Raw genomic sequence first — 7,394 nt, 5'->3', positions numbered from 1 at the left:
GGAAGGAAGGAAGGAAGGAAGGAAGGAAGAGGATTTTTTCTCATGGTTCTCAAAAATATATTAAATGTTTTTCAGCTTTCAGCCTATGGAACTAACATCTTAAATTATTTTTTAAAGACATTTTCTAGGCAAATATTATTACATTCTTATTTTCCCTTTTATTATTCTTATATTTTAGGCACAATACAAATCCAAATACTTGTTTAGGACATTTTCCACAGCTCTTTGAATTCGAAGGAAAGAATTCCATTGACTTCAGATGATCTTTGGATCAGGTCCCTCATGCAAGAGAGTACTAGTCTTTTACTGCCTGACCCCTCCACCTTCACTAGTGTGCTCAGGCCCATAGAGGTCAAAGAGACAACTGGCTTATACAGGGATTACTGACATGAGTCGAGGATGCAGAACGGAGCTCACAGTGAGCTCTATCAGCACATTCATTATCAACCCTCTAGTAGCTATTGTCAGGTTGTGAAAAATGTCTCCTCTATCAGAGATACCATTTCAGAATCTGATCCTGCAGACAAGATCTTATTTCTGGAAAGAAATTAAAAAAAAAAAAAATCTCTTTCTGCCAAATGAATTTTAATGCCCAATTTTAAAGTAATAGAAATCGCAAAATCTCTTGACTTTATGCATGAGCTATTATGATCAATTGGGAAATTAAAATATGTTTTTAAAGCATAAATACCTATTCCCTCAGTGGGATCTTATGTCTCTGAAGTAGCTGGCTTCAGTTTTGGGGATACATCTTATGCATTTTAATAGCAAACGCCTGAATACCGAACCAATAAAAAATACATAGTGGTTTCTTCGCACCTACCCAGGATTCTTGGGTCAATACAAGTCCCATTTTCAAATATGTTAACAAATATATGTGTTCAGTAAAATTTATATATTACTTAACCTAAATACAGATTTATTTGAGCTATTCAGAGCAATTCCAGGCTCTTGAGGAAAGAATCTCTTTAAAATATTAATAGTATTACACCTAATTTTAAAGTGTTAAGGCTACAAATTAAGTGTAAGGGGTAAAAAAAATCCATGAAAATGTATATCTTTGCAGACACGCAGGTGGGGAAAGAATGGAAGAAGCCATCAATACGTGACTCATGAGCTGAGGACAAGGATGTCAGCCTTACCTTTGAATTTACTCTTTTAAGTTTGTGACACAACCTTAATGCTCTTTAAACATATAGCAGAGCTCAGTGTTTAATTAGGTAAGGAAACTTGCTCACTATTACTGTCAGTGCATAAGTATATGAGCACAGTGGAGTACGCTCAATAATCCAAAGAACCTGACACTGTATTATTTATTGGAATGTCTGCATTAATTATGGATGATTCTAATATAAGGTACATCTTTAATACATCACAGTCTACAGATGTTTTCATTCTCCACTACCAGAGAGAAGTTTAATGATAAGATTTTGCCTCATATATCGAAAGGCATCCAGAAAATAATGTGGATAATGTCATCTTAGCCAGTTCGTGATCAGGAGAATTTCTAAAGGCCTAGTTTAGCTGGTTACATGTAGGAGAGTTTGGTTTAAAATTGCCCTGGGGGGCTAAGACTGGCAAGACAAAAAAAAAAACAAAAAACAACTTTTAAAAAAAAAAAAAAAAAAAATAACTTTTAATTAGATACACTGGTTAACTGTAAGGTTTCCAGTTTCATCACCAGTGTTTTCACCTGAGCAGCAAAATATAAGGTTGTGATGACAGTTCCCACTGAACTTTGATGGCCTGACACAAAATCCCTGTCACATATGTATTTTTCCTGTTGTTTGGTTGAGTATGGATATTGTGCTACATCAATGAGCAGGAATATCCCCTACAGCTTCCTACAGTACTTTCTATAGAAGTAGGCTTCATAACTTTTCTTTGGTAGCTAGTTTAAAAAAAAAAGTCAGTGAAAGTGTCTTACCAATTTTGTTGAAATCTGAATATTTTAAGGAAAGTATGGACTTCAGAGTTTACAGAGCCAAGTGGGAATGTCAGAGAACAGTTCTCTTAGCTCTAAATTTTTCCACTGTTACATTCTGGTCCTGAGGAATGTCCCTGTTGAAACCCATAAGCTTTTCCACAAATTATGCAGTCTAGAAGGACTAGGTTCAAATCTCCAGATCACAAGAAGTGGAGCAAGAATTTGAATCAGGACTAGTGTTAATTTTCATATCACATTTTGAGGCTTTTCACCAGCATGTGGTTTTCCAGAACCAGGTTTCATTCTGCTCTACCGCTAAATTGCTAACCTCATCCCATTTCATGAACGGAGATGGTTATGTCTGTTTCTCCTTTTAACAGTTTCCCAATGTGGCATTAATAGTGGAAATAACTTACAGCAGCAATATTGCTAGAGAAATCCTAGATGGAGCAGTTAGAAAGTATGGTCAGAGCAAGAAAATACGTGATCACAATTTGAAAAAAAAAAAATTGTTGTCATAGAGAAAGATTCTTTAAGGGAGAATTTCTGGCTTCTTCCTTGATATAAACTTGAGGGCACAAAACATTGAGATATCTGTGACTGCTTCCTTTCCCAAAATTTAAAAGCATCAATCACTTACAAGTAAAGAGGAAGTGACTGACGAGCTGCTGATGTGAAGGAAGGCAAGGCTCTGACATAGAAGAGTAATTAAAGTCTAGTTAGGTCTGTGATTGTAACCAAACATTCCCTTTCAGAACAGCAAAACACACAGAATATGAGAAATTTGACAAATCGTTAGCTAGACAGGAAAAAGAAAGAGATTATTAAAGGATTCTCCAAAATTACTGTGATTCTGTTGCCCACAGCAGTAAATATCTTCAGGTAGCCACAGAATCAGAAAAGGATTTCAGGGTAAAAAAGGTGACCTACATGAGTGAGATAGATCAGGTAAGAAGAGGTCTGGGAGGATTACCTAATGAAGGGAAGTAAGTGTAAAATACGTGAGAGGAGCCACTCTGAGGAATGAAAGAACTGCACAAGAGAGCAAGATAAATAAAGCAATAGGACATACCTCAAGTACAGAAGAGGTCAATGGAAAATAAAAATGGCCTCTAAAAGATGGCCGGAGCAATCGACAGAAGAAATAGCTTTTGCTTTCAATAGGAAGCTGGAAGGAGGGAGGTTTTTCATTGTCTCTGTGTTTGCAGAACTGGAGAGAGGACAGCTGCCACAGACAGTCGTCGTGTTACCCCCCTAAGGGATGCAGTAGAGATGCTGAAAGAAATTAGGAACATGGCAGTAAAAGGCACTGGCAAAACCGCAATGCTGTGTGAATATTGGAAGGGGGGGAATCCCAAAAGGGGAAGAGTAGAGACAGCCTGTTTTTCTTGATGCAGGTGCCTAAAGGAGAGAGAAAAGACAGACAGCTTGAAAACACAACAGTGGTGATGGAATAAATGCCTTAAAGCAGGAGTGTGTGAAAGACCAAGATACACCAGAGGCTATTGTCAAGGAGGACCAGGTGGAGAGGCCTCCATGGAGCAGGTACAGCCCTAGGAGCCATGTAAGAAGGGGCCCTAGGCAGCTTCCCCAATAGGTTCTCCACGCCTCTACAAGCCTGAGCCAAGAGTAGCTGTTTTCTTAGGGTCTGGCTTGAGAGCAAAGACAGATGGGATGGGGCACTCAACAGCTCGGGGAGCTGTGGGGAAACAGTCAGGAAAGGGAGAAATGCAATGGCTGCAAGATCAGCTGAGTTGAGTGGAGAGGATAAACATGAGGAGCAGCTCCATGTAAGAAGTAAACCTGTAGTTGTAGGACAGGGTGCTTGGAGGAGAAAACAGGGAAGTCGCATCACCAAGACGCTTGTCACAAGAAATAACAGGGCAGGGACAGGGACTGTGAGGCTCACAGCCCCATTTGGCCAGCAATAGGCAGCAGACAGCAAGGAAGACAGAGACTAAGGAAGATGAGGACAGGGGAAGGTGAACCGGAAAAAGGAGAGGAAGAGGGTCTCTCATGGACAGGCAGTCAATGGATCACCCTTACCAAACGTTTGGAAAGTCACATTGCAATGCAGCGGCCACAAACTTTGCCCTCCTGATCCTTGCACAGACTAGTATGAATGGCATTGACTCCCAGTGAGCACTGGTCTAGTTTTTTGCAAGGCAATATTGATCAATATTGATACCTTCGAAGCCATCTCGCCTCTCCCTTTTGCATTGACTCTGAGTGATGCCAGGCACCTGGGTTGAAATATAGCTGCCCTTGAGTCTTCATGAAAGCCCCAGCAAGCAGGAAGTCTTGCTGCCATCAAAGAAATGACTGGATACATCAGTTATCCCCTTTAATTTTGACTAATATATTCACAGCTTTTTAATTGCTTGCAAATGCATTTTCTCTGTCCCATTATGTCGCCTTTCAGCTGTTGTGGTGAGGCAGAATATAAATTTGCAAGGAGGAGGAAACATGGTGGTGGGCACCAGAGAGGTTAGCTATGTTCAGAGGGAAGGGGAATGGGCAGGTTTTTGCAGGACATCTCTGGTCTTGCAGCTTGAAGAAACCCCTTCCAAAACTCCCCATACTCATTGCCCACAGCTACAGTCTGTGAACTGCAGTGTCAAATTTTCCTCTCTCCTTTTTTGCCTCCTTGGAAGAGAAAAAACAATAGAATGTAACTTGTATTCTCAAAATAATGATTCTTAAAGGGAAACGAGGAAAAAAAAAAAAAAGATTTCTCACTATGGTGTCTTTTTGTTTCCCCCTGAGAGTGTATAGGGTTTATTTATTTACCAGACAGGGGTTGTCTCTCTCTGGATGAGTGGAAAGGTAAGCACACAGACAGGTTTGCCTGAATATGAAGGTGGGTAGTCTGTGTGTGCATGTGAGGGGGTGCTACCAGCTCCCTCCCTCCAAACCACAGAGGTCTGGGCCTCTCCCAGGGTTTTCCCTGCATGCGAAGTTCAGGGAAGGGAGATGGGGTGGTGATGCTCAGCACAGAGGTTGAGATTCACCCCCTCTGCCAGACAAGAGGGAGGAGTTCAGCAGACCAGGGGAGCAGGAGAAGATTTGCCGGGGGGGAGGGGGTGGGGGGGGGTGGGGACACAAAGCAGAGACAACAATAGATCTACAAACAAGGGGCAGGACCCAGCGATGCACAAAAGCGACCTCAGGGCTGCTTTTATTTTAGGTCAGCTGAGTGTCCCCAAAGCTCACAGCCCCCAACTTCAGGAACCGCAGAGAACAAAGGGGATGAAAAAGAGTATTAAGCAAAAAGCCTTTGCTGGCTGCTGGAGGGGGACTGCTCTTTAGGTCCTTCGTAGAAAAGGGCATCGCAGAGGGTGGACCCTGCTCCAGGAATGTCCTGGCACTGCTCACCCCAGCTGCCTGTGGTGGCTTAAACTGCTCTCTGGTCCCACTCAGACACAAGAAACTCCAGGAAAAGTCGTCAGAAGTTTAGGTCCAGCAAGGACCAAATTTTGGTGACTCTCAGTGGAAGAGAAAGCTCTTAATTAGGAAATAAAATAAACAATTATTGGGCAAGCAGCAAAATACAGGAACTAAGACAGGAAAGAGAAATGAAAGGAATATTTGTTATTTCAGGCTCCTAAATGCTGGGAAACCTTTGTAAGTCAAACATGAGGTGAGAGAGCTCTGCGAGTCCAGGGAGCTGCTCTCATACGGTGGCCAGACGTCAAGCCCGGACTCTGTCCCTGCAGCAGCACCAGCCGCTTTGCACACTTCAGTGAACTACCAGGGGAACTAGGATGATCCCAGAGAGGGAGCTTTTAATTTCTTGGTTTTTTCCCCCCACATCTCCCAGTCAGCTTTTTTTCAGACCCCTTAAAAAAAAGCGAGTGAGAGAGAGACCCAAAACCCCTTTTCTGTAGCTTAGGAGCAGAAGCAAACTTTAAGCCGGGGATAAACAACGTGCCCAGCCACAATGAAACTCAACGCCAAGTCTGTCTGCTCTGACCATTATCTCATGGCGCTGGTTGGAAAACCAGAAAGCTCCCAATTAACTTTCCTGAAAGATTTTCTTTGGGAGCAATTAATAAGTGCTTTGCAGTTTGACTCGCGTTATTAATTGGATTGGGGGGAGTTAAAAGCGCAAACGGTCTATATGATTTTTTAGGGTCTGTAAGCAAAGCTAACAGATGGAACTGACCAGTAACGTGCATCTGGCAAGCCGGGTTTCTTATAAACTTTCCTCCAGACAAAACCGTTTTGGTGGCTTTGTTGTTGTTTGAAGCGAAGTTGGGCTCCGAGCTGGCTGGTGGTGTGGCTTCGGCAGTGGAAGGTGGCAAAGGGGGAAATATGGGGGGGGGGGGGGTGGAGGGGGGGGGGGTCGGACCGGGGGGGGATCTCTCGCAAGACGGATCTCTTGAAGCGGGGTGATCTCCTGGCAGCTCGGGAAACGAGTTGGGAAAGCATCAGCCCTTGCACCGTGCGTGTCCTCCCCCGCACTCACAGGGGCTGGGCAGCCCCCTCCCCGAGGCAGCGCTCAGGTGCGGGGTGACAACTGCATCACGGCACCCACAGGATTCAAAATAAGGGAGTCTGCGCCCAAATCCTTTCCCCGCCTCTCCCACACCCATAGTTTTCTGGGAAAAAAAATGGCATAGACGGACAAAGTGTCCTGTGGAGGTGAGTTGGTGGGGAGCGCTGCCGCCCTGGGGCGTCATAAATCACGGCAGGGACTGGGCTGCGCTCCGCGCCCCCCTGCCTGGGTCACCCCGGTCGTGTCCCCTCGCCGTGTGTGCCCCGTTTATTCACTGAGCTGGGCTTGCTTTGGCGAGGTCGAGGAAAATATTTCCGCCCCCCCAAAAAAAACAAAAAAAAAAAGAAAAAAGACCCAGACAGGACTAAAGTAACACTGTGCAAATAACCGGCTGGGGGAAATCCGCCGAGCTGGGGGGTGCGGTGACCTGGATGTGTGGGAGGGGGTTTGCCTTCCTCCTCGAAGGGAAGGGAAACTTCTCCCTCCCTCGGGAGGGTGTGCTCAAGGTGTCTTAACTTTTTTTTTTTTTTATTAAGTCTAAGCCGTCCTGCTCAAGGCTGGTGTGGCTGCTCACACTGCGCTCGCCAGGCTCCAGCGGGGCGTTGGAAAGAGCAGAGCTTGCCCATTTCTACGTATTCCTTTATTCTCTCAACCACTAAAATCTTGAGGAGTCCGAACAAAATCTGAACTTGGAAGAGTTCCTAGAATTTTCTCGAATACATATTGGGGAGAAATTTTTTTATTTCATTAACAACATCAGAACTGTAGGAAATCCAAATGAAGAGAAAGAAACAATTCCTTCCCTCCCTCCCTCCCTCCTTCCTTCCCTCCTTCCTTCCCTTTCTTCCTTCCTTCCTCCCTTTCCTCTTCCTTCCCCTCCCTTCCTTCTTTCCTTCCTTCCCTTTCCTCCTTCCTTCCTTCCTTCCTTCCTTCCTTCCTTCCTTCCTCCCTTCCTTCCTTCCTTCCTTC

The sequence above is a fragment of the Aptenodytes forsteri genome, unplaced genomic scaffold (assembly GCF_000699145.1).
Source record: "Aptenodytes forsteri isolate BGI_AS27 unplaced genomic scaffold, ASM69914v1 Scaffold57, whole genome shotgun sequence".
In the NCBI taxonomy this organism is placed as follows: domain Eukaryota; kingdom Metazoa; phylum Chordata; class Aves; order Sphenisciformes; family Spheniscidae; genus Aptenodytes; species Aptenodytes forsteri.
The sequence above is the reverse complement of the archived record's forward strand: the minus strand, read 5'-3'. Positions refer to the sequence as shown.